Here is a 26,223-nt window from a genome sequence, read left to right on the forward strand (position 1 = left end):
TGCCCCCGGGAGCTGAGCAAAGCAGGTGTTTTCGAGATGGATGGTGAGCCACTGCCAGCACTGGTCTCTACATCGGAAGGAGGGCTACTACAATAAAGGTAAATGGGGTATATGCCCCAGGGTCTGAAGAGGCTCCCAGGCTTCCCCATTGCCCCTTTTAAAATTGAATCTAGGCAGAGTAATATAACCTGAGCGCATATGTGTCGGTAGGAGACAGGCAGCAGCAGCAGCAGCAGGCAGGGGGAACATGCTCTGTGTGTATCAGCTTATTTTGCAGCATTGCCACTCTGTCCTGCCTCCCGACCCGACCTGATCCGGCCACGGTTCCCTCCTTGAGAGCACAGCAGGCACATGATGTAAGAAGGTGCCGTGCTGTAGTAGGAAGCAAATGGAGTGTGGAGTCCTTAGCAGCTGCATCCATGGTAAGAGATGCTGCTGTACTTCCACACTGCACGCTTGGGTAGGCGAGGGGTGTATGGAGATTGGAGAAGGAAGAGAGAGCTGCCTGTAATTTATGATCAGTGACCATGGCCCCCTCCTCTTACACACACACAAATGGCAAAAGCAGCAGGAAAGGGGGATGGGGGTTGGACGGACTGAGGAACGAAGAGAGAGAGAGCTGCCTTCATGCTGGGAGGGGGGTAGGGGCAGAGGGACCACCATATACAAGGCTGAAACGATGTGCAGGAGGCTGCAAACCTGAGCAGGACCCTCATTCAGATAAGGGACTGGCTGCAGATCTCCTGCACTCCCCTGGAGGTGTGTAAAATCTGTCATGACTCTATTTATGGATTCTCTGCAGTCTCTTCCTGTTTTACATCCCCCTTTCTTTGCATTGGATGGGACACCACAGCTGCACTACATGTAGTGGTGAGCATTGTGGCTGCCCTTCATGTAATAGGGACATTATGAAAGCATGTGTTACATGAAAGACATAATTCCCACACAATTGCACGCAGCTGCCCTTCCCCCGACTTGTGCACCCTGGGGCCCCTGCAAAGTTTTTGACAACATAGCAACAACTTGTCTGTCCCGACTGGCACTGCTTCATTAGTCCCTGCTACATGTCTTCATCCTCATTAGATGCATCTTCTCAGTGACCTGGCACATGTGACATGTCATTATGTAATAACATGCGCTAGGCCATTGAGAAGAGGCGTCCCTGCGAGGATGAAGACGAGAGCTCGGACTAATAGAGCAGCACACCTACAGAGACAAGTGAGTTGCTGTGTTGCCAAAAACTTTGCAGTGGGCCCTGGGATCAGAAGGCCTGGAGAGGGGGCACTTCGACAGCCAGTCTGGGGACCCCGGGGGGTGAATTTGCTGCCGGGAAGGGGGCCCCCCGGTTTCTTTTGCCCCAGGGCCCCATTGTAGCTAGAACCGGCCCTGATCGGAGGGAGGGAGGGAAGGGAACTGAGAGGAGCTCAGAGCGGGGGACATTCATCGGAGGGAGGGAAGCTGTGCGGCGGGGAAGACACTTTTATTGGAGGAAGGGAAACTGAGTCGCTGGGGGACAGTTTTATCGGAGGGAAGGAAGCTGTGTGCCAGGGGGAGATATTTTAATTGGAGGGAGGGAAGTGGTGCAGCAGGCGCCTCTTATTCGACTCCAGGGAGACATTCTGCGAGAGGGGAGGCCATGTGTGATCTGCTTGTGTGTGACCTGCATGTGTGTTTGTGTGTGTGATCTGCGTCTGTGTGTGTGATCTGCGTCTGTGTGTGTGTGATCTGCGTGTGTGTGCGATCTGCGTGTGTGTGTGTGTGTGTGATCTGCGTCTGTGTGTGTGTGGTCTGTGTGTGTGTGGTCTGCGTCTGTGTGTGTGTGGTCTGCGTCTGTGTGTGTGGTCTGCGTCTGTGTGATCTGAGTGTGTAATTGGTGTGTCTGTGTGTCTGTGTCACACACACACACTAAAGGGGGAACTGCTTTTATACACTAAAGGGGGAAATCTGCCCATATACACCAAAAGGGGGGCTCTGCCTATATACACTAAAGGGGATCTTGCACATGGACAGGTGTGCGTGTGCGTGCGTGTGTGTGTGTGTGTGTGTGTGTGTGTGTGTGTGTGTGAAGAGGATGCATGGGGGGGGGCACCAAAATCTGGTTACGCTCAGGGCGCTGTGAAACCTAAGGCCGGCCCTGATATTAACCTCCCTGGCGGTATGCAGTTTATGAGGCTGCGTACGCGGGAGGGATTTCTAGAATAAAAGTTGTTTGAAACTTCATAGTTAGCACTAGGCTAGCTACCTGTGTCCCCCAAGTCCCCCGGCACCTATCTGCTCCCCCCGATCGCTGCTGGCAACATTGACCTGTCCGCAATCCCGCGAGAGCCGCAGCTTCCCAATTAGCTTCAGTTGTCGCTATGCCGACGATCGGACATGACGTCATCGACGTCATGCGCAGTCCCGATCCTCCCCATAGCGAAGCCTGGAGCTGATCAGGAGGCTGCGCCATCGCGGGATCCCTGATGTATTGCGGCGGGGATCGGGGGGAGAGTGGAGGCACTTGGGGGGCACAGGTAGCTAGCCAAGTGCTAGCTGAAGACTATTGCACAAATTTTATTTTAAAGAAATCCTCTCGGGGCCATGCGATCCCTGCGGCGGCTAGCCAGACAATGTGTCGGGCTTACAGCCAGGGAGGTTAATAATGTATTCAATTATGACAAGCAGCCAAATTAGGCAGTACCGTTGTAACAAACAGTCTATAAAACATACCGGAATGCAGGGAAAGTGTCAGGAGTGTAGCGATCACGTACCTGAATCTTCGGATACCAGTGTGTGGAGTGCAGCGACCCTTGCCACTCACTGCCAATTGCCCCTGAGTTTGAGACAGGCAGCGCAAGGCTGTGAGGAGCAGGAGGGCTGTTGGACCTCTGTTTGAGTGCGGTCCTCCGGTTAAAGATGAACGCTCCTCCTGATGATGAGTTTCCGGAAAACCAGGAACTGGCCAGCAAACTCCTTGTTGAGCAGAACAGAGACTGACAGCAGATTGGTTTCTCAGGACAGTCACTACTGGCAACCAGGTAAGTACTTGGACAGAGCGGAAGTCGGCAACAACTCGGGTTCTCAGACGAGCCAATAATGGTAACCAAGCGGGTAGTCGGACAAAGCAGGATTCGGCAACAGATCGGGTTTTCAGACAAGCCAGTAACGGTAACCAGGCGGGTAGTCGGACAAAGCAGGATTCGGCAACAGATCGGGTTTTCAGACAAGCCAGTAACGGTAACCAGGCGGGTAGTCGGACAAAGCAGGATTCGGCAACAGATCGGGTTTTCAGACAAGCCAGGGTCAGCATTCAGATACAGGAACAGAACAGAGCACGGAGTCACGGAGACAGACACTAGCTGCAATACTACAGCAACTTGTTAGTGCTGCTTCCTGGTTTAAATAGGCCTCTAGGCGCCAAAATGGGTACGCATGCGCATACGTGATTACGCGTCACGTCAGCGCACGCGCACAGAGAGCCCGCGTCCAACGCGGACCCCCATACGCATGCGCCAACGGACACGACGTGCCACGCGTCACACCAGCGCACGCGCACAGAGAACCCGCGTCCAACGCGGACCTCCACACGCACGTGCCAGTGCACGCGACGTGTATCAACACACCCCCCCCGGAAAGAGAGCATGTCAACACACACGCACACACGCACGCGCTGGACCCCCGTGTGTACCTGCCGCCGGACCAGGTTAGTGACTGTGACAGTGCCCCCCCTTAAGGGCAGCCTCCGGATGCCCCTAGGGGCCGGTTTACCTGGGTACCGCAGATGAAAGTTCTTAACCAGACGTTTAGCATGTACCTCAGAGGCGGGTTCCCAAGTATTATCCTCGAGTCCATACCCTTTCCACTTAATCAGGTAATAAATTCTGTTGCCCCTTCTTCTGGAGTCCAGGATTGACTCCACCTCATACTCTTCCTGCCCTCCTACAACTATGGGTGGTGGAGGATCCTCCTTCCTGTCTGGAAATGGGTTATTCCGTACTGGTTTCAACAATGAAGAATGAAAAACAGGATGAATTCTGTATCTGCTGGGGAGTAAAAGTTCAAAAGCCACAGGGTTCATTTTCCTCTTGATGGGGAAGGGTCCAATGTACTTGGGTGCCAACTTCCTAGAAGGACATGGTAGTTTCAGATGCTTCATAGCTAACCAGACTAGATCTCCTTCATTTAATTCCACATCCCCTCTCCTATGAACGTCAGCAAAATGTTTAAACCTCTCCTGAGCCTGAACCATAGCATCCTGTAATAATTTATTATTCTCGTTCCAAAATCTTATTTTATCCTGAACTGCAGGTACTGTACTTCCGGTAGGTAAGTCTGGCAAAAAGTTTGGGTAGAATCCATAATTTGCAAAAAATGGTGCTTGATTAGTGGCTGAATGAACTGAATTATTGTAAGCGAATTCTGCAAGTGGAAGAAGTGATGACCAATTATCCTGTGTAGATGAAGAGAAACAACGAAGATACTGTTCTAATGACTGATTGGTGCGTTCTGTCTGCCCATTGGTTTGTGGATGATATGCTGAAGAGAGGTGTATCTTGATGTTTAGTACTTTACACAGTTCTTTCCAAAATCTTGAGGTGAACTGTACCCCTCTATCTGAAATGATATCGCTAGGAACACCGTGTAACCTGACAATGTCTTTAATAAATACATTTGCTGTGGTAAGAGCGGATGGAGTCCCTTCCATAGGAATAAAATGAGCCATTTTAGATAATCGGTCCACAACTACAAAGATGGTAGAAAACCCGCCTGATGGAGGTAACTCTACTATGAAGTCCATAGATATTGAAGTCCACGGTCTCTCTGGAACAGGTAGAGGATTTAGCAGACCCCATGGTCTGTTTCGTGATGACTTACTCCTATTGCAAATGGTACATGAGTCCACAAAGTTCTTGCAATCTGGAATCATACCAGGCCACCAGAATGATCGTTTGACCAGTTCAACAGTCTTTCGAACCCCAAAATGGCCTGCTAAAGGATGATCATGCAGGGTTTGTAATATCTTCGTGCGGCAATTTTTTGGAACAAAGATCTTCTCCTGAAAGAAATATAATCCATCTCTTGTAGTTAGACCTCTAATCCCTTCCGGAGGGGATACAGACTCCACTTTCAGTTTCTCAATTAAATCCGTTTGTAGTAGTAAAAAATTACCTTCTTTCAGGACCGTATCAGGTGTCTGTGTAAGAATATTATCTGCATACATACGGGATAGTGCATCGGGCTTCACATTCTTAGAGCCAGGACGGAATGTTATATGAAAATTAAAACGGGAGAAAAATAATGCCCACCTTGCCTGACGAGGATTTAATCTTTTAGCTGTCTTTAGGTATTCTAAATTTTTATGATCTGTGTAGATTAGTATTGGTTGACTCGCCCCCTCAAGCAAATACCTCCATTCTTCTAAGGCTTCCTTTATGGCCAACAACTCTCGATCCCTAACATCATAGTTTTTTTCAGAGTCGCTCAATTTCTTAGAAAAGAAAGCAACAGGGTATAGTAGTGCTTTATCTCCCTGTCTTTGTGAAAGAACCGCTCCTACAGCAATATCAGATGCGTCTACTTCTAGTACAAATGGTAATAGAGGGTCTGGATGTTTCAAAATAGTGGCAGTTGTGAAGGCTCGCTTTAATTTTTCAAAGGCTTGCTGTGCTTCTTGATTCCAGGAAAATTTAATTTGTTGTCGAGTAAGCTGAGTAATAGGGCGAATAATGGCTGAAAAGTTCTTGATGAATTTTCTGTAAAAATTTGCAAATCCTACAAATCTTTGTATCCCTTTCTTGTCACTCGGTGGCGGCCAATCTAGAACTGCTTGTATCTTTTGTGGATCCATCTCCACCCCCTGAGGAGAGATAACCAGACCCAGGAACTGGATGTTTTGTTTCTCAAAATCACATTTCTCAGCTTTTACAAACAATTTATGCAGACGTAGACGTTCCAGTACCTGCTTTACATGTTTACGATGATTCTCCAGATTGTCAGAAAAAACTAGGATATCATCCAAGTATACTATAACAAAATGGTCAATGAAGTCCTTGAAAATATCATTCATAAAATGTTGAAACGTGGCAGGGGCATTGCATAATCCAAACGGCATAACTTGGTATTCAAAATGTCCGAACTTTGATCTGAACGCAGTTTTCCATTCGTCCCCTGCCCGAATCCGAATCAAGTTGTAGGCTCCCCTTAAATCCAGTTTTGAAAAAATCTTTGCTTCTCGTAACTTCTGAAAAAGGTCTGACATGAGTGGTAGTGGATAGCGATTCTTGACAGTTATTTTATTTAATTCCCTGTAATCCACACAAGGCCTAAGGGTCTTGTCCTTCTTTTCTACAAAGAATATACCCACCCCTGCTGGAGAAGATGAAGGTTTGATAAATCCCTTTTCCAGATTTTCTGTAATATATTCTTTCAAGGCTTTTTCTTCAGGTTCAGAAAGAGAGAAGGTACGGCCATACGGAATTCGAGAACCCGGAAGTAAGTCAATCGGACAGTCGTATGACCGATGAGGGGGTAATTGATCTGCTTTTTGTTTATCAAAGACGTCCAGAAAATTATGATAACTGACTGGAACATATTCCGAGATGTCTGAAACCACTAATATGGAATTGGATTGATCGAGATTGCAGGGTTGCAAACAGTTCTTTACACAATAGTCTGAGGCAAAAGTAACCTGTTTAGTACTCCAGTTGATGAGTGGATTGTGTGCTTTGAACCAGGGTAATCCCAAAATAATTGGATATAGTGGTGAGGTAACAACATCAAAAGTCAGTAATTCAGAGTGATGAATTTGTATTGTGGAGAAGATTGGGGGTGTTTCCAAAGTGACAGGTCCTGAACTGATTGATGTTCCATCAGCAAGATGAATATATAGAGGAGAGGAACGATTCTGTAGAGGGATTTGATGTGAAATTGCAAAAGTTGAGTCCATGAAGCAACTGCATGCTCCGGAGTCCAGGATAGCAGAAGTATTAACGATCCCTCCTGGGAACTGTAAGACAATGGGAACAAGAAAATTACTTTCAGAGCTAGGGACTGGAAAGCAAAGATCCTTTCTAAACGTCTTTTTCCTACCTGTGGACTTGATGGGACAAGATCTCACATAATGTCCAGGATTTCCACAATACATGCAAAGATTATCTCTTCTTCGTCTATTTCGCTCCTCGGGGGACAGAGAAGGGCGGATTACTCCCAGTTGCATGGGTTCCACAGTGTCAGGATTAGGCTTAGGTGAGGTATTTGCTGAAGCCGCTCCGGAGGTGAAAGCCCAAGGTGGTCTGGTGAAGCCTGCTCTTTCTAGCTGTCGTTCCCGGAATCTTTGATCAATCTGGATTGCTAATTGGATCAAAAGTTCTAGAGTGTCAGGAATTCCTACTCGAGCTAGTTCATCTTTAAGGTTTTCGGAAAGGCCCATCCGGTACTGGAAGCGAAGAGCAGAATCATTCCAAGTTGTGTCAATTGCCCAACGGCGAAACTCAGTTGTATATTCCTCAACGGGTCTACGACCCTGACGAAGGTGTCTTAATGTGGTCTCTGCCGTAATCTCTCTTTGTGGGTCATCATAGAGAACGGACATTGCCTTGAAGAACTCTGTTACTGAGGCTAAGGCAGGATCCTTGAGTTCCATGAGGCTATGGGCCCATGACTGTGGTTCCTCCAATAACAGTGAAATAATAAACCCCACACAAGTTTCTTCAGAAGAAAATGTCCTGGGTTGTAGAGAAAAGTACAGAAGACAAGCACTCCTAAATGATCTGTATTTCTTGCGGTCACCGGAGAATCGTTCGGGCAGGGGAACACGCGGTTCTGGTGCAGGAACCGCAATGGGAGCTCCTGCAGGTGTTGGTGGTGGGGGAGTAACTGCGGGCGGATTGACTTGGGCAGCGGGAACGGAGACAAGTGAATCCAGTCGAGTTTCCAGGTGAGTATATCCGGTTTGTAGTTGTTTTATAGAGTCGGTGAGTGCAGAAACTTGGTTACATAAGGTCGAGAGGACGGACGCTGCCTCCACGGTATCCATTCTGTGGCTGTAGTATTCTGTCAGGAGTGTAGCGATCACGTACCTGAATCTTCGGATACCAGTGTGTGGAGTGCAGCGACCCTTGCCACTCACTGCCAATTGCCCCTGAGTTTGAGACAGGCAGCGCAAGGCTGTGAGGAGCAGGAGGGCTGTTGGACCTCTGTTTGAGTGCGGTCCTCCGGTTAAAGATGAACGCTCCTCCTGATGATGAGTTTCCGGAAAACCAGGAACTGGCCAGCAAACTCCTTGTTGAGCAGAACAGAGACTGACAGCAGATTGGTTTCTCAGGACAGTCACTACTGGCAACCAGGTAAGTACTTGGACAGAGCGGAAGTCGGCAACAACTCGGGTTCTCAGACGAGCCAATAATGGTAACCAAGCGGGTAGTCGGACAAAGCAGGATTCGGCAACAGATCGGGTTTTCAGACAAGCCAGTAACGGTAACCAGGCGGGTAGTCGGACAAAGCAGGATTCGGCAACAGATCGGGTTTTCAGACAAGCCAGTAACGGTAACCAGGCGGGTAGTCGGACAAAGCAGGATTCGGCAACAGATCGGGTTTTCAGACAAGCCAGGGTCAGCATTCAGATACAGGAACAGAACAGAGCACGGAGTCACGGAGACAGACACTAGCTGCAATACTACAGCAACTTGTTAGTGCTGCTTCCTGGTTTAAATAGGCCTCTAGGCGCCAAAATGGGTACGCATGCGCATACGTGATTACGCGTCACGTCAGCGCACGCGCACAGAGAGCCCGCGTCCAACGCGGACCCCCATACGCATGCGCCAACGGACACGACGTGCCACGCGTCACACCAGCGCACGCGCACAGAGAACCCGTGTCCAACGCGGACCTCCACACGCACGCGCCAGTGCACGCGACGTGTATCAACACACCCCCCGGAAAGAGAGCATGTCAACACACACGCACGCGCTGGACCCCCGTGTGTACCTGCCGCCGGACCAGGTTAGTGACTGTGACAGAAAGTCTCATGCAGCGGGTGTGGGCAATAACGACCATTTCACGCCTGGCGGTGCTTCTTCCGAGGCTGTGTCACTGTGTCGCTAGGCGTGAAATGGCCTTTCTTCAATTTGGTAATCATGCACTTTACTTAAAGTGGTCTGAAAGTCAGCATTTCTACTTTGCTCTAAAAGATTTCCTACAGCTTTATAGCTACTATCCCAGAAAAAAAATTGTAGCAGAACATAACTGAAACACAGCAACTTGTCCTGCCATGGAAAGGCTATTCAGCTTGAAATCTGCATCCAGACTGGAGATAACAGTATCTTTATTTACATTCCAATGTTGTTACATTTGTGTGTAAACAACTGAAAACACTCTCTTAAGGCCCATACACACGTCGGATTTCCGCGAACGACAGGTCGTTTGAACGTCCCGTCGTTCCGTCGTTCGCCCGCTAAATCGGGCGTGTGTACAAAATTTTGCGCGGTACTTTGCACACGAGTGCTAATTAGCGCGCGCAAAGGATTTTTAGGCGTGATAAGGGGTTTTTCACAAGCGTGCTAACAGTTAGCACCGCTTTGTGAATCAAGCGCAATATCACTTGTGCACAAAAGCAAATATGATAACTCTGTGGGTAATAAAAAGTAGGAAAACACATTTTTATTGAATGTTATATCAGAGTTTCAGACCACTTTAATATAGCAGCTAGAGCATGCTGCTTACATGCTGGGAAGTAAGACCTTTACAACGAATAGAGGATAGGCCTTGTAGTGCCAACTTCCCCACTGCTCTTCCACAACATATACATATATTTGTGCAACATAAAGAAATAGACATAAAAGTCATGAAGAGCAAGCATACTTGTACATTTCACCAACTTCCTGCTGACTACATCATGCAGGAGCGCCTTGGAAGAATCAATGTACATATTGCCCAGAGGACATTTCTTCACTATGTATATTCATATGTCTTTAGATTTATTATGGCGGCAATATGCCGCTCACTATATAGATGGAGGTCACCTATATCTGGCATCTTCACTTTTTGTTGTGTATGGGATACACTTTTCTATTGCCACTACAGTGCTTTCTATTGCACTTGGGTTGTGGCTTATTTTATACATACATACCCATTGGAGATCTTATATATACTTACGATTTTTACAGATTGCGATTTCATTTTACCTATGAGCCAACAACTGGTAAGATACATTTATTGCCTGTATCCTGATTCACACATATGACCATGGCTGGTATGTAAGTGAGTGTACAATTGATACTATATGTGTATTTTTTAACAGATATATATATGTACTGGGTGCCTCTGAGGAAGCGGTTTTTGGCCGTGAAACACGTGTCAGGCAGTCCCTTGGTTTTTTGATGTGGAGCTCTGTATGTGGGTCTTGTGATACCTGTCCGCAATCTGGAAGAAATTTGAACACTGAGGAATAAACGTTGATTGTTCATTTAAAACCCCACTGTATTGCATATGTATTGTACAAGACATTTCACCAACTTCCTGCTGACTACATCATACAGGAGCGCCTTGGAAGAATCAATGTACATATTTGAGCCTTGTTCATTATATATATAGGATGCCTGGATGCCATTGATTATTCTTCAGCTAATAAGCAAATGCTATTTGTCACAGATCTGTTTATCCACTACTGCTTTTTTTTCTTTTTTAAACACATTTATTGAAAACAAGAATTCAATGCCAAAAATAACAATAAACAGATAACTGTTCACATAACCATATTTTGTAGATATAAATATAACTATATGTTCACTTGATAGTCTAGAGCAGGGATATCAAACCCAATCACGTAAGGCGCCAAAATCTAAAACATAGTGTAGGTCGCAGGCCAAATTGTTTATAACGATTACCACAATGGAGCACCCTAATATTTACCTACTCCAGTACTGCTCCGGGTCTCCTATCTATCAGACAGTCTCACACTCTATGCTGCAAACCTTTGGCTCTGAATGCATGTCACGTGATCGGGAGCTGGAGGTATAAAAGTATAGAGCGTGCAGCTGCTGGGAAGAACAGAAGAGACATGACACAGTGCTGGAGCGCTTCACTACTCTGCTATGAATGGAAAGGGTGCTAGGTGTGTGGTAGGGGTGTGTGTGTGTGTGTGTGTGTGTGTGTGTGTGTGTGTGTGTGTGTGTGTGTGTGTGTGTGTGTGTGTGTGTGTGTGTGTGTGTGTGTGTGTGTGTGTGTGTGTGTGTGTGTGTGTGTGTGTGTGTGTGTGTGTGTGTGTGTGTGTGTGTGTGTGTGTGTGTGTGTGTGCAGGGCCGTGCAGAGGATTCTCAAGGGGGGTGCTCAAATTTGAAAAAGGGGCCCTAATCGATAAATCGTGCTAAATTGTGTATGTAATACCCCTTCTCCAGAAAGCACTAGGCAGTCTTAACCCCCCCACCACACACACACACACACACACCTTTATAGAAGTATCAGGCAGACTTTGTGTCGTCTTCCAACCAACTTCTTTGGTGCCACCACCCTCAAATCAGCAGTCATAGGTGCGCACTATTAGAGTGGGCACAGTGGAGCCTGATGTAGGCATAGATTCACCTTTCATTACTGGGACCTCTGTCCCTCTAGATCAGCACCCAAGCTTCTTTTCAGGCAAAGAAGCAGTGGTTGCCAATATGCAGTGGTTGCTAAGCATTAGTAGATGCAAAACTGCAGTAAGTGCCAAGGTGCAGTGGGTGCCCAGATGCAGTGGGAGGTAAGACGCAAAGGTCCAGTTTGTGCTAAGTTGCAGTGGGTGCCGATGTGCCAAAGTACAGTCCGTGTCAAGCTGCTGTGGGTACCAAGGTCCAGTTTGTATTGGGTGTTTATTTGCAGTGGGTGCTATGCTGTATTGGGTGCTGAATGAGTAGCAGAAGGCGATAAACAATAGTGGGTGGCATGTGAGTGCTAATTGGTACAGGGAGCCATGTGAGTGTTGGACATGAGTGAGCAGGGAGTGCCATGTGTGGTCTGGATGTGTGCCATGGGAGAGAACTGAGTCTCATATGGGTTCAGACCAAGGGTGGGTACTGGTTGCTATTTGAGTGCTGGCCATGGATGGGTACTGGGTGCATATAATGGCTTTGGAACTTTGTGCTGTGTGAGTACTGTGCCATGTGGGTGTTGATTATGGGGGTTATAGGGTGTCATGTGGGTCTTAGGTGCAAATACTGAGTGCCAAGTGGGTACTGGGAGCGAGTACATGGTGACATATGGGTGATGGGTGCTGGCTAGTGGGGTATTTGTTGTCATGTGAGTGCTAAAGGCAGATGCTGGGTGCCATGTGGGTTCTGGGTGCTGGCACAGGGTGTCATGTGCATTCTGGCTGTATGGGTTGGTGTCAAGCATCATGTAGGTGTTGATTGCAGTTACTCAAGCCCTTGTGAGTTCTGGGTGCAAGTACTAGATGTCATATGTGAGTGTTTGGTGTTTGTGCTGGGCACCAAGTGGAGGCTTAGTGCAACTGGAACTACTGCAGATGAAACATGTGGGTGTTGGGTGCAGGTACATTGGTGCGAATACTTGGTGCATTGCCTGCACTAGGTGCTAGCTATGGGTGGGCATTGTGTGCCATGTGGATTCTGAGTGCAGGTACTTTGGGTGCTAGTACTGGTTTATGTGAGTTCAGATAATGTGCAAGTACTGTGCCAAGTGGGTGTGAGTACTGGGTGCCAGCTATAGGGTGAATGATGCAAGTACTAAGTGCCATATGGAAGTCGGATATAAGTATTGGGTGAAAGTTGCTTGGTGCAAGTACTGGGTGCTTGCTATAGTGGGGGTTACTGGTTGAGTGTAATGTGGGTGCTGAATATTGGTGGGATTGCGGTGGGTGCAGGGAGTGGGAGGTCACTGTGGGTACTGTTATGAATGGCATAGTTGCTGCTAGGGGAGGTAGAGGTCAGTGTGGTTGCTGGGGGAGGTAGAGGTCAGTGTGGGTGCTGGTGGAAGGGTAGGTCACGGTGGGTTCTGTGGAAGGAAGAGGTCAGTATGAGTGCTGGAGGAAGGGGAGGTCACTGTGGGTGCTGGGAGAGGTCATTGTAGTTATTGGAGGAGGGAGTAGTTGTGGATGCTGTGTGTTGGGAGAGATCAGCGTGGGCGCTGCTTTTGGGATGGGAGGTCGCTGTAAGTGCTGCAGGGGACAGGAGGGTAGCCTCTGGGGGAGGGAAAGATCACTGTGGGTGCTAGGGGAAGGATAGGTCAGTGTGGGTGCTGGGGTAGGCAGGATCACTACTAGATTTGGGGAAGGAGAGGTGATTGTGGGTGGTAGGTGAAGGGAGAGGTCACTGTGGGAGGGAGAGGTCACTGTGGGTGCTGGTGGAGGGAGAGGTCACTGTGGGTGCTAGGTGGAGGGAGAGGTCACTGTGGGTGCTGGGGAAGGAGATGTCACTGTGGGTGCTTGGTGGAGGGAGAGGTCACTGTGGGAGGGAGAGGTCACTGTGGGTGCTGGTGGAGGGAGAGGTCACTGTGGGTGCTAGGTGGAGGGAGAGGTCACTGTGGGTGCTGGGGAAGGAGATGTCACAGTGGGTGCTTGGTGGAGGGAGAGGTCACTGTGAGAGGGAGAGGTCACTGTGGGTGCTGGTGGAGGGAGAGGTCACTGTGGGTGCTAGGTGCAGGGAGATGTCACTGTGGGTGCTAGGTGGAGGGAGAGGTCACTGTGGGTGCTAGGTGGATGGAGAGGTCACTGTGGGTGCTGGGGAGGGAGAAGTCACTGTGGGTGCTAGGTGGATGGAGAGGTCCCTGTGGGTGAGGGAGAAGTCACTATGGGTGCTTGGGGAGGTAGAGGTCAGTATGGGTCCTAGGTGGAGGGTGAGGTCAGTATGCCACACTAGGATTCCTATCCAGGCCTCTTCACCTGAAAGTGCCCAAGGGGGAGCTTCTCACGGGTGGGCGGGGCTTACCGCGGTAGGGGCGGGGCTTAATTTGCGCGATCAGAGGGGCCTTTTTTGCTGATTTTAAAAAGGGGGGGTGCCTGGGCACCCAGAGCACCCCCCTCTGCACGTGTGTGTGTGTGTGTGTGTGTGTGTGTGTGTGTGTGTGTGTGTGTGTGTGTGTGTGTGTGTGTGTGTGTGTGTGTGTGTTTTATCAGCCACATAGGAGATTTAAATCCAAGGAGGAAGCCCCATGCTAATTTTATAGGGGTCCCATGGGTTGTAACTGCAGCTAGGCTCAAACTAACTAATCTTTCAAATCTTTCAACCAGAAACACTTTCATCTGCTAACAGTGTCTGGATGGGAAGGTAGCGTACTGTTCTTTTGCTGTTTACAATGATGAATGTCTCAAGGACCACATAAAATAGCAAGGAGGGCCACCTTCAGCCCATGGGCCTTGAGTTTGACACCTGTGGTTGCAGTGTTCCCCAACCCTGTCCTCAAGGCCCACCAACAGTGCATGTTTTGTAGAAATCCACAGAGGTTGTTAATCAGCTCTGCTGAGACACTAATTACCTCACCTGTGAATGTTTGTGGTTTCCTGCAAAACATGCACTGTTGGTGGGCCTTGAGGACAGGGTTGGGGAACTCTGGTAGAGCATATAATAAGAAGATATTCAAGTAAGGGCTGGTGCACACCAAGAGCGCTTCTGAGTGGGTGGTGGTTGAGCTGCTGGGGGAGGAACTCAACCAACATATTACAGCCTGGGTGGGTTTCTTTTAAATGTAAGAACTTTAATTTGAAAATTTTTCATGATTTGGAGCTAAGCCCCTCCATCTGGATTGAACACTACAATGCTAGAACCTGTACTGTTTGCTCAGGCTCTGCTATTGGATTGTGTGGTACCAGAATGGGGGGGCTTAGCTCTGAGTCACGGAAAGTGGAGTTCCTCTTATATGGTATGTCCAGGATTCAGACACTTCCTGTGAGCACAGACATCATCACAACAGGTATTTGCAGGCAGCTGGAACCTGCACTTAGGTATTATTGTTAGCCTAATACTTGTGGACCCTTTAAAAATAAATTACTCTGTACAAGTAAACCAACCTTGTCACATGCCCCCTAGTGGCTGGACCGAACAATGCCTTCCAATCAGTTTCAGCACACAGACCATCCAATCTCGTGGACGCAATCGATGAGCTGAAACGGCTGGAATTTTGGCAGCAGACAGACCAGAGTGAGGCGTGCAATCTATTAAACAAAAAATACTAGGCTGCCACCACCTCTTTTTGATGAGAAGAGGAGCCCCAATCTGCCTAACTAATACCTGCAAATAGAATGGTTAAAACACACCCTGTTCTGACTAATAACAATTCTCAGTAGTGATCTTCAGAAGCTAGAATTCGGTTTGTGCGGCTGAATAGCAGGGGTAGCTGAGCAAATAAATGACTTTTAGAAGTCTTTTATTATAAATGCAATATAAATAATTAATATATACAGAAAATCATTAAAATCAACAATTATAGAGACAATAATAGCGCAGTATGAAAATAAAAAGGTAAGAAAATACGTGTATGTCCTTTCTGGGAAATCATGTGAAGTTTCTTTGTTTCCAGAGCAAAGTTCAAACAAAAATGGCCGCTGCTCGTCCTCAGAGCAACAGCATGTCTTCGTGAAGATGGAATTTGGAGGACTCCTCCTCTCAGCCTAAAGCTTGGTTTTATTGAAGCTAGTTTTGGGGCGGGACCAAGCCTGCCCCCATCTGGTTGACAACCAATCACAGTCCATGCCCTCGGAGATAGATTTAGGTTTAAACTTATAAAACGCTGTAATTCAACAACGGGAAATGCCATATTTGTTTGGATGACAGAGTCATACTCTTCAGAATATTAGGGCTTTTGGTATCAATAATTTGTATATTCCCATTGAAATTAAACAAATCGAATTTACTGTTTGTGGCTCTGCCCCCTTTTCGAATTTGAACCCTAGTCACCCAGTGACTAACAGTACCAGGTTTGAAGCATCTGCTATTAACAGTGTAAGAAGGGCAGCAATGTAAATATTCCCTTTGAAAATCAACAGGTGAATTTTAATTGGCTGTTGTAGCCTCCACTCACTCTCTTGAATATTCATCCCATTCACCCAGTGACCAACTGTGCAAAGTTTGAGAACCCTGCCAGAAACAGTGTAAGAATGGCTGCAGTTTATATTTTCCTAGTGAACTTTATTTTTGGCTCCGCCCACTTTTTGTAACCTTGACCCACAGTCACTCAATGACCATTTTTGTGAGCTTTCAGGTCCCTGGCATCAAAAATGTGTGACTGGAAGCCGTTTATCCACCAAGAAAGTCTGATTGGCTGTTTGTAGCCCCGCCCCTTTCAAGAATTTGGACCCCAGTCACCCAATGACCGACTGCAGCAAGTTTGAAGCCTCTGCCATTAACAGTGTAAGAATGGCAGCAGTTTTAATATTCCCCTTGAAAATCAATAGGTGACTTTTGACTGGCTGTTGTAGGCTCCACCCACTTTCCTGAATATTAATCTCATTCACCCAGTGACCAAGTTTGCCAAGTTTGAAAACCCTGCGATTAACAGTGTAAGAATGGCTACATTTTTCCATTTAAAATGAATGTCTGAAATTTCATTGGCTGTTTTATGCTCCGCCCACTTTTCCTGGATTTGTAACCTCGGTCACCAAGTGACCAACTGTGCCAAGTGTAGGGACTCTGGCTCAATTACTGTGAGAATGGCAACCTTTTCCATTTTTTCCCTTCAGTTGAATGGGTGGAATCTGATTGGCTGTTTGTAGCTCCGCCCAGGTGTGAAGGGGGGACGCGAGACCCCCAGAACATATCATCCCAGGTAGTAAGGGATCTGTATACCAAGTTTCGTTCAAATCGGTCAAGGCGTTTTCGCGTGGTCGCGGCACATACATACATACACACACACACACACACACATACATCCAAGTTCATTATTTTCTGTAATGTACTGATAAACATTAGACTTTCATATATTTTAGATTCAAATACACACAACTGAAGTAGTTCAAGCCTTTTATTGTTTTAATATTGATGATTTTGGCATACAGCTCATGAAAATGCAAATTTCCCATCTCAAAAAATTAGCATATTTCATCCGACCAATAAAAGAAAAGTGTTTTTAAAACAAAAAAAGTCAACCTTCAAATAATCATGTTCAGTTATTCAGTTATGCACTCAATACTTGGTCGGGAATCCTTTTGCAGAAATGACTGCTTCAATGCGGCGTGGCATTATTATTATTATTATTATTTATTGTATTTATAAAGCGCCAACATATGACGCAGCGCTGAAAATCCATGTTGGCATGGAGGCAATCAGCCTGTGGCACTGCTCAGGTGTTATGGAGGCCCAGGATGCTTCAATAACGGCCTTAAAGAGAACCAGAGATGAAGCAACCTCATGTATTTTACCTTATAAATCAGTGGGAACATGACAGTAAACACCTAATCTGCTCTTTGTTACATTGTTCTCTGTTTAATTTGCCTGTTATCACCTCTAAGATAAGAATCCCGACTAAGCAGTCGGTCTGGCTTTGCTACAGAATAATTATAGCTGAGACTGTGTTCTTTGCTGTCTTCAAGTCCAAGCCTGCCCCCTGCTGGCTTTGCTCAGGAATCATTATAGCTGAGTCATTATAGCAAAGCCAGAATCAATGCTCAGTCCGGGATTCTTATCTCAGCTAGATAACAGACACTTTTAGCAGTGAGGATGGAACAGAGAGCATGGTAAGTGTTTTCTCTAATGTTCCCACTGATTTCCATGGTAAAATACATGAGGGTGCTTCGTCTCTGGTTCACTTTAAGCTCATCCAGAGTGTTGGATCTTGCGTCTCTCAACTTTCTCTTCACAATATCCCACAGATTCTCTATGGGGTTTCGGTCAGGAGAGTTGGCAGGCCAATTGAGCACAGTAATACCATGGTCAGTAAACCATTTACCAGTGGTTTTGGCACTGTGAGCAGGTGCCAGGTCGTGCTGAAAAATGAAATCTTCATCTCCATAAAGCTTTTCAGCAGATGGAAGCATGAACCCACTTTTGAACCAGAAACAGCGGCAGAAGCGCCTGACCTGGGCTACAGAGAAGCAGCACTGGACTGTTGCTCAGTGGTCCAAAGTACTTTTTTCGGATGAAAGCAACTTTTACATGGCATTCGTAAATCAAGGTGCCAGAGTCTGGAGGAAGACTGGGGAGAGGGAAATGCCAAAATGCCTGAAGTCCAGTGTCAAGTACCCACAGTCAGTGAGTGTCTGGGGTGCCATGTCAGCTGCTGGTGTTGGTCCACTGTGTTTTATCAAGGGCAGGGTCAATGCAGCTAGCTATCAGGAGATTTTGGAGCACTTCATGCTTCCATCTGCTGAAAAGATTTATGAAGATGAAGATTTCATTGTTCAGCACAACCTGGCACCTGCTCACAGTGCCAACAACACTGGTAAATAGTTTACTGACCATGGTATTACTGTGCTCAATTGGCCTGCCAACTCTCCTGACCTGAACCCCATAGAAAATCTGTGGGATATTGTGAAGAGAAATTTGAGAGACGCAAGACCCAACACTCTGGATGAGCTTAAGGCCGCTATCGAAGCATCCTGGGCCTCCATAACACCTGAGCAGTGCCACAGGCTGATTGCCTCCATGCCACACCACATTGAAGCAGTAATTTCTGCAAATGGATTCCCGACCAAGTATTGAGTGCATAACTGAACATAATTATTTGAAGGTTGACTTTTTTTGTTTTAAAAACACTTTTCTTTTATTGGTCGGATGAAATATGCTAATTTTTTGAGATAGAAAATTTGGGTTTTCATGAGCTGTATGCCAAAATCATCAATATTAAAACAAAACAAGGCTTGAACTGCTTCAGTTGTGTGTATTTGAATCTAAAATATATGAAAGTCTAATGTTTATCAGTACATTACAGAAAATAATGAACTTTATCACAATATGCAAATTTTTTGAGAAGATCCTGTATATATATATATATATATATATATATATATATGTTACATCCAGAACCCGAAGTGTGGCCACTTCGCGTTCTGGCCAGCCACTTCGGGTTCTGGCCGGCCAATGTGCGAAGTGGCCGCAGCGCAGCGGCCAATGTTAGAAATGTAATGTTTACACTTATTTTACAGCCGTCTCGCTGCGGCCAAATGTATTAAAAGTTGCTTAATTTTAATTAAATATAGCCGGCGGCAATGTGATAGATGAAGCCGCCGGCTTTCGCACTGCCTCCTCCTCCTCCTCTCCCCCCCCCCCCCCCCGCCTCTCTCCTCTCTCTGCCTTCCATACATTACGGAGCCGCCGGGAGAGTCGTTCGTCGTGGCAGGAGAGCAGAGTGGGGAGGCTGCGGACATTGCTTCTGCCAGCACCCGCTCTGCAGGAACGGCAGGATTCCCCTGCCGCGACGAACGACTCTCGCCCCGCCCGGCTGCTCCGTATGTCGTATAGGAGGCAGGGAGAGGAGAGAGGCGGGGGGGGGGATAGGGAGAGGAGGAGGAGGCAGTGCGAAAGCCGGCTGCTTCATCTATCACATTGCCGCCGGCTATATTTAATTAAATTAAGCAACTTTTAATACATTTGGCCGCAGCGAGACGGCCGTAAAATAAGTGTAAACATTACATTTCTAACATTGGCCGCTGCGCTGCGGCCACTTCACTCATTGGCCGGCCAGAACCCGAAGTGGATGGCCAGAACGCGAAGTGGATGGCCAGAACGCGAAGTGGCCACACTTTGGGTTCTGGCTGTAACATATATATATATATATATATATATATATATATATATATATATATATATATATATATATATATATATATATATATACTGTATATATATATATATTATATATACATGTGTGTGTATATATATATTCCCCAAACATGTAGAGGATCATTCATGGCAAAGTTCCAATAGAAAAAACAGGGAAGCTTATACTGCAGCCCAGTTATATTATGGATTGCAACAGTCCGATATATTCTGAAAGCAGAAAAAGCTTCCCTACAAAGCGGATCACCTGAGGAGAAGTAGTAGCAAGAGTAGCTAGCAGCATAGGCAAATGTTATGGCCACAAGAAGCAAGTAGAGGAATATATGGGTAAAATAGCGCCCATGCCATGGCAAACACTGAAATTGCGCCACGGCCACTCCTTTAGAACCCCCAAATAACAGCATCCTAACCTCCTAACTACCTCATAGTCAAAAGCAACCTCTTCACATAATCCAATCCCCTCCCCCTCAAATCAGGGCACTTCTCCTCCCACAGAGACCTTGCTTGCCACACAAAGGAATCATCAGGGTTCCCGAAATACAAGAATGTATTAGTCACTATGCCCCCCTTCCCCTTGTACAAGCATCAAGTAGCCACACGCCTACAGAAAAGTCAATCAAGTAGTCACATGCCTCTAGATAAGACAATAGGTAGTCACCCCATCAGCCAAAGTAGCCCCAAGGTTAAGAAAGCCAAAGGTGTCTCCCATTATAGGTAGCCCTCACCCACAGGTGCCCAAAGGTGTCCCCAGTATAGATAGCTTCCCCATAGGTATTCAAAGGTGTTCCGAATATAGGTATGGCAGTGTTACCTCCAAAATCACAAGCAATATGGCAGCGTTACCTCCAAAACCACACGAAATATGGCAGCGTTACCTCCAAAATCACACGAAATATGGCAGCGTTACCTCCAAAATCACACGAAATATGGCAGCGTTACCTCCAAAATCAAAAACAATATGGGTTGTTAGGGTTGTTATGTTTTGTTATCTGTTGTATGCCTTGAATGAAATTCAATAAAATTCAACTTAAAGAAAAAAAAAGATTTATTGTTGGGGCGGCCAGGGAGGTATTCATACGTCAGCAGCAGAAGGGTGTGAATATAGCCCCCCCTCACCTGCCTGCTGCTTACAGATGTGAAGGGGGAATAGGGTAATAAACATTTGAAAATGTTATTAAAAAAAATGATGGGCCCGAGTGTCATAGGGCCCCATAGCAGCTGCTATAGCTATTCCTAATCCACTGACTCACAGCCAGATCCTATAGGCCTCTCCAGTAGGTCCCTTTGATAAAGCACAGAATGTAATGACCCATAGACATTCAATCTGGTGGATAACAGTGGTAAATTTGATTAAATGTTATGTACAAATGTGGATTGATATGTCTTATTTGATGTCCAGTTCTCAAATTCTATCTTGCCTGTATGATTTTCACACCTCTTGCCTTTATTATGCATGTTAGGATTTTATCACCCATTTAACAGCTGTCTCTCTATAAAAACATCAAAATGTGTTGCCAGTTTCCTTTTGCTATAGGCACTAAAAGCAAAGCGCTACTTAATCTATCTAGCTTTTTTCAGTGATCGAATGTAGTTAGTTTTATATATTTGCTTTGTATGTGTGTGTGTTTTATTAGTGCTTGTTAAAGTCCTACTCAAACAAACAATAAAAAAACAACAGAGCTAGTGCTGACTAGTTCAGGACTGCCATGTAAGTATAACCACCCCCAGCGCCATTTCATTTGCCCCTCCCTTTCTGCCAGGCATCCTCTATATCTGCTGTTTGTGCTAATATTAATATTTTGCAGTTAGTAGTGCTTTAACACAAAAAAAACCTTTTCCAACTAGTGTCAATGGACTGAGGGAATCAAATAGGAATACCATTGGGGGGGGGGGGGGGCTTAAAAAGTAATCAGCAAAAATAATATGCATAGTATTCATACTATGGGCTTGATTTACTAAGACAAATAGCAGGCCTTATGAAAGTTAGCACGCCTTATCAAAGTTAACACGCCTTATCAGAGTAGCATAGCAAACTAATGCCTGCTAATTGGCAATGACGAGAGCTCCCCTCATCCTGCCATGAGCCCCTGCGGGTTCGTAGCGCTCGCTATGTGACTCTGATAAGGCATGTTAATTTTGATAAGGCTTGCTAACTTTGATAAGGCGTGCTAACTTTGATAAGGCTTGCTATTGGTCTTAGTGAATCAAGCCTTATGTCTTTACTCAGGAATATGATTAAAGGACACTTGAACTGAGAGGGATATGGTGGCTGCCATGTTTATGTTCTTTTAAACAATATTAGTTGCCTGGCAGTCTTGCTGATCTCTTTGGTTGCAGAAGGTTATGTTCTGAATCACACATCTGAAACAAGCATGTGGCTAACCAAGACTTTAGCCAGAAACACCTGATTGGCATGCCTATGGCTAAAAGTATTAGTAGTAGAGGATCAGTGGGACAGCCAGGCAATCTGCACTGTTTAATAGGAAATAAATATTCTAGCCTCCATATCTCTCTTAGTTCAGGTACAGAGTACTGCATGCTGTGGTTCTGCATAACTCTTCATCAGGTTGATTCACTACGTGTACCTAAGCAACGGCCCATGCTTTCATTAGCTGCGTGAGAGTGACGTGTCTCTATACAGATACTTCACATTAATTAATGTAGTAGAGGCTGTGCTAGTGAAGTACCACGTAGCGATACGTCACTACCACGCAGCTAATGAAAGTATTGACCGTTGCTTAGGTACGCACGCTACGCTGCCACTAGCACAGGTAGCATGCCCAGCAGACAGCAGTGTCATTAAGTTGCGCTACTTTATTAGCTTGCGGAGGGGGAACCAACCCAGCACTGGTGCAGGGAAGCATCACTACATGGGGGATTTTTATACTGGTGATACTTGCTTTGGAAGTGGTCAGTTGCGTGTGGTCCGGTCATGGAGAGAATCCAAAGACATAACAACAAAATTTAATTACTAACTGTACAAGATTTCTTTGCAATCTTTTGAAACTTAAAGTATATTTTTTAGGCATGTTTCAGAACTGGATCAGAACCAGTGGTAAAAGGGTGCTGTACTGGCCAAACTTGCTATGGAGAGGGGGGAGGACCACACTTACTATGCGGTGAGTTGGGGGAGAGATTTTCATTGGGGCCCAATGGTTTAGCTCCTGCCAGCACCTCATTTATATCTGCCTGTTATTAGTAATATCTGCGGGACATTGATATCTGCCTGATGCTATTGGTAATATCTGCATGTCACTGAAAATTAATGGTGTTGGTAATATCTGTTATTATTATCTTTCTTATGTAACTGCTTTATGCCTAATGTTACCGTTGTTCATATATTCAAAGCGCACTAGCTTATAACCACTGAATAGGTACAATGAGAGCAGAGTGCGCTATGCCTAAAGTACAGCAATACTCAATACAATGTCTATAAATGTAGTTCAGCGCACATCCTTGCATATATTACATGTGACACAAAAAAAGTCCCAATTTAAATGTCCATTTGTCCGTGCTGTAGGCTTCCTTTAGTCCACCACCAGATAACACCAATATTAAGCGCACTCACCAACTCCAATGTGACCACTGTCAGACTGGCCAAACACAGCGCAAACCTCCAGGTCACCCCAGCAACTCAGGTCCTGGTCCCATTAGTACCAACACACTCCAGATTCACTTGCCCAGGTCGTTTTCCATGTACCTCAAACAAGAGCCTCTCATAGCGTAATACAGTTTAAAATTCTAAAAACTTTATTAAAGATTGCACTCACATGTCACTGATAGTTTTAAGGGCATAGAGTTTTGATTACGGGCTCTCCCCCGTTTGCCAAGCCGGGCTGGATAATAGTCCTCCGTTTCAACGCGTCCTGGCCGCCGCTGACTAGTTCCTGGTACGTCCAACTCCCCGCTCGCTCGACTAGTTTCGTCACTCCCTCGTGACTCATCAGGGTATATCTATACCCTGGAGTGTACCAATAAATTTATTCTGGTTATATTGCACAGTTTTTTTGTGTTTGCTTGGAGGGGGCGGATCCACCACAGCCTCCTCAGCTATTTTTTTATATTTTAACTACTGCTTTTATCCTTTTGGCGCCTCTGTTCAACTTACATTGTACTATATATCCACCCTTGGTGGAGGGGGATACCCCTTTTTTTCTTGTCTACAGAGAGCGACTTTTTAATCCTGAGTGGGGACAGGTCAAACTCCCCACCTGCTTATACAGTGGTTACCTTGAGGTAACCCGGGTTTGTGAGTATAATTTTACTCCTTTTTCATTATACCAATTGCCTAAACTTACTACACCATATCGGGCTCTCGGTTCTCTCTCCCTTTGTACAAACATGAATCAGTTTTATTGGAATTCCACGTGAAAGACCAATACAAAGTGGTGTACACGTGAGAAGTGGAACGAAAATCATACATGATTCCAAACATTTTTTACAAATCAATAACTGCAAAGTGGGGTGTGCGTAATTATTCAGCCCCCTGAGTAAATACTTTGTAGAACCACCTTTTACTGCAATTACAGCTGCCAGTCTTTTAGGGTATGTCTCTACCAGCTTTACACATCTAGAGACTGAAATCCTTGCCCATTCTTCTTTGCAAAACAGCTCCAGCTCAGTCAGATTAGATGGACAGCGTTTGTGAACAGCAGTTTTCAGATCTTGCCACAGATTCTCAATTGGATTTAGATCTGCACTTTGACTGGGCCATTCTAACACATGGATATGTTTTGTTTTAAACAATTCCATTGTTGGCCTGGCTTTATGTTTAGGGTCGTTGTCCTGCTAGAAGGTGAACCTCCGCCCCAGTCTCAAATCTTTTGCAGACTCCAAGAGGTTTTCTTCCAAGATTGCCCTTTATTTGGCTCCATCCATCTTCCCATCAACTTTGACCAGCTTCCCTGTCCCTGCTGAAGTGAAGCAACCCCAGAGCATGATGCTGCCACCACCATATTTGACTGTGGGGATGGTGTGTTCTGAATGATGTGCAGTGTTCGTTTTCTGCCACACATTGGCCTCAATTCACTAAGATCATGCTGGAGATAATAAGGCAAGAGAAAACTTACCTCCACACAGTTTGCCTGAGGTAAAATGTTTCCTGAATACTACATGCCTTATCACCATGGTGATAACTCTAGAAATGCAGGAGATAAGCTTAGTAAATTGAGGCCATAGTGTTTTGCATTTTGGCCAAAAAGTTCCATTTTGGTCTCATCTGACCAAAGCACCTTCTTCAACATGTTTGCTGTGTCCCCCACATGGCTTGTGGCAAACTGCAAATGGGACTTCTTATGCTTTTCTGTTAACAATGGCTTTCTTCTTGCCGCTCTTCCATAAAGGCCAGCTTTGTGCAGTGCACGACTAATAGTTGTCCTATGGACAGATTACCCCACCTGAGCTGTTGATCTCTGCAGCTCGTCCAGAGTCACCATGGGCCTCTTGACTGCATTTCTGATCAGCGCTCTCCTTGTTCGGCCTGTGAGTTTAGGTACACGGCCTTGTCTTGGTAGGTTTACAGTTGTGCCATACTCCTTCCATTTCTGAATGATCGCTGGAACAGTGCTCCGTGGAATGTTCAAGGCTTTGGAAATCTTTTTGTAGCCTAAGCCTGCTTTAAAATTTCTCAATAACTTTATCCCTGACCTGTCTGGTGTGTTCTTTGGACTTCATGGTGTTGTTGCTCCCAATATTCTCTTAGACAACCTCTGAGACCGTCACAGAGCAGCTGTATTTATACTGACATTAGATTACACACAGGTGCACTCTATTTAGTCATTAGCACCCATCAGGTAGTGTCTATGGGCAACTGACTGCACTCAGACCAAAGGGGGCTGAATAATTACGCACACCCCACTTTGCAGTTATTGATTTGTAAAAAATGTTTGGAATCATGTATGATTTTCGATCCACTTCTCACGTGTACACCACTTTGTATTGGTCTGTCACGTGGAATTCCAATAAAATTGATTCATGTTTGTGGAAGTAATGTGACAAAATGTGGAAAACTTCAAGGGGGCCGAATACTTTTGCAAGCCACTGTATATATATATATATATATATATATATATATGTATATATATATATATATATATATATATATATATATATATATATATATATATATATATATATATATATATATATATATATATATATAAAATCCAGAGAATAGCAGCACACAAGCTCAGTTTATTGAGCAAATAATACAGCTTACAGCAGCACAACAGAAAACGTTTCGGCTGTCCACAGCCTTTATCAATGTGGACAGCCGAAACGTTTGCTGTTGTGCTGCTGTAAGCTGTATTATTTGCTCAATAAACTGAGCTTATGTGCTGCTATTCTCTGGATTTTTTGTTGTACTTCAGGGTAACTGGGCACCCCCAATTGCGTGCACACCACCAGGAGAGTGTTATCCGTCTGTTGAGCTGCTGACCACCTCTGGACTTTATATATATATATATATATATATATAAATATATATATATATACACATATATATATATATACATATATATATATATATATATATATATATATATATATA

This window comes from Hyperolius riggenbachi, chromosome 1 (genome assembly GCF_040937935.1).
Source record: "Hyperolius riggenbachi isolate aHypRig1 chromosome 1, aHypRig1.pri, whole genome shotgun sequence".
NCBI classification, from domain to species: domain Eukaryota; kingdom Metazoa; phylum Chordata; class Amphibia; order Anura; family Hyperoliidae; genus Hyperolius; species Hyperolius riggenbachi.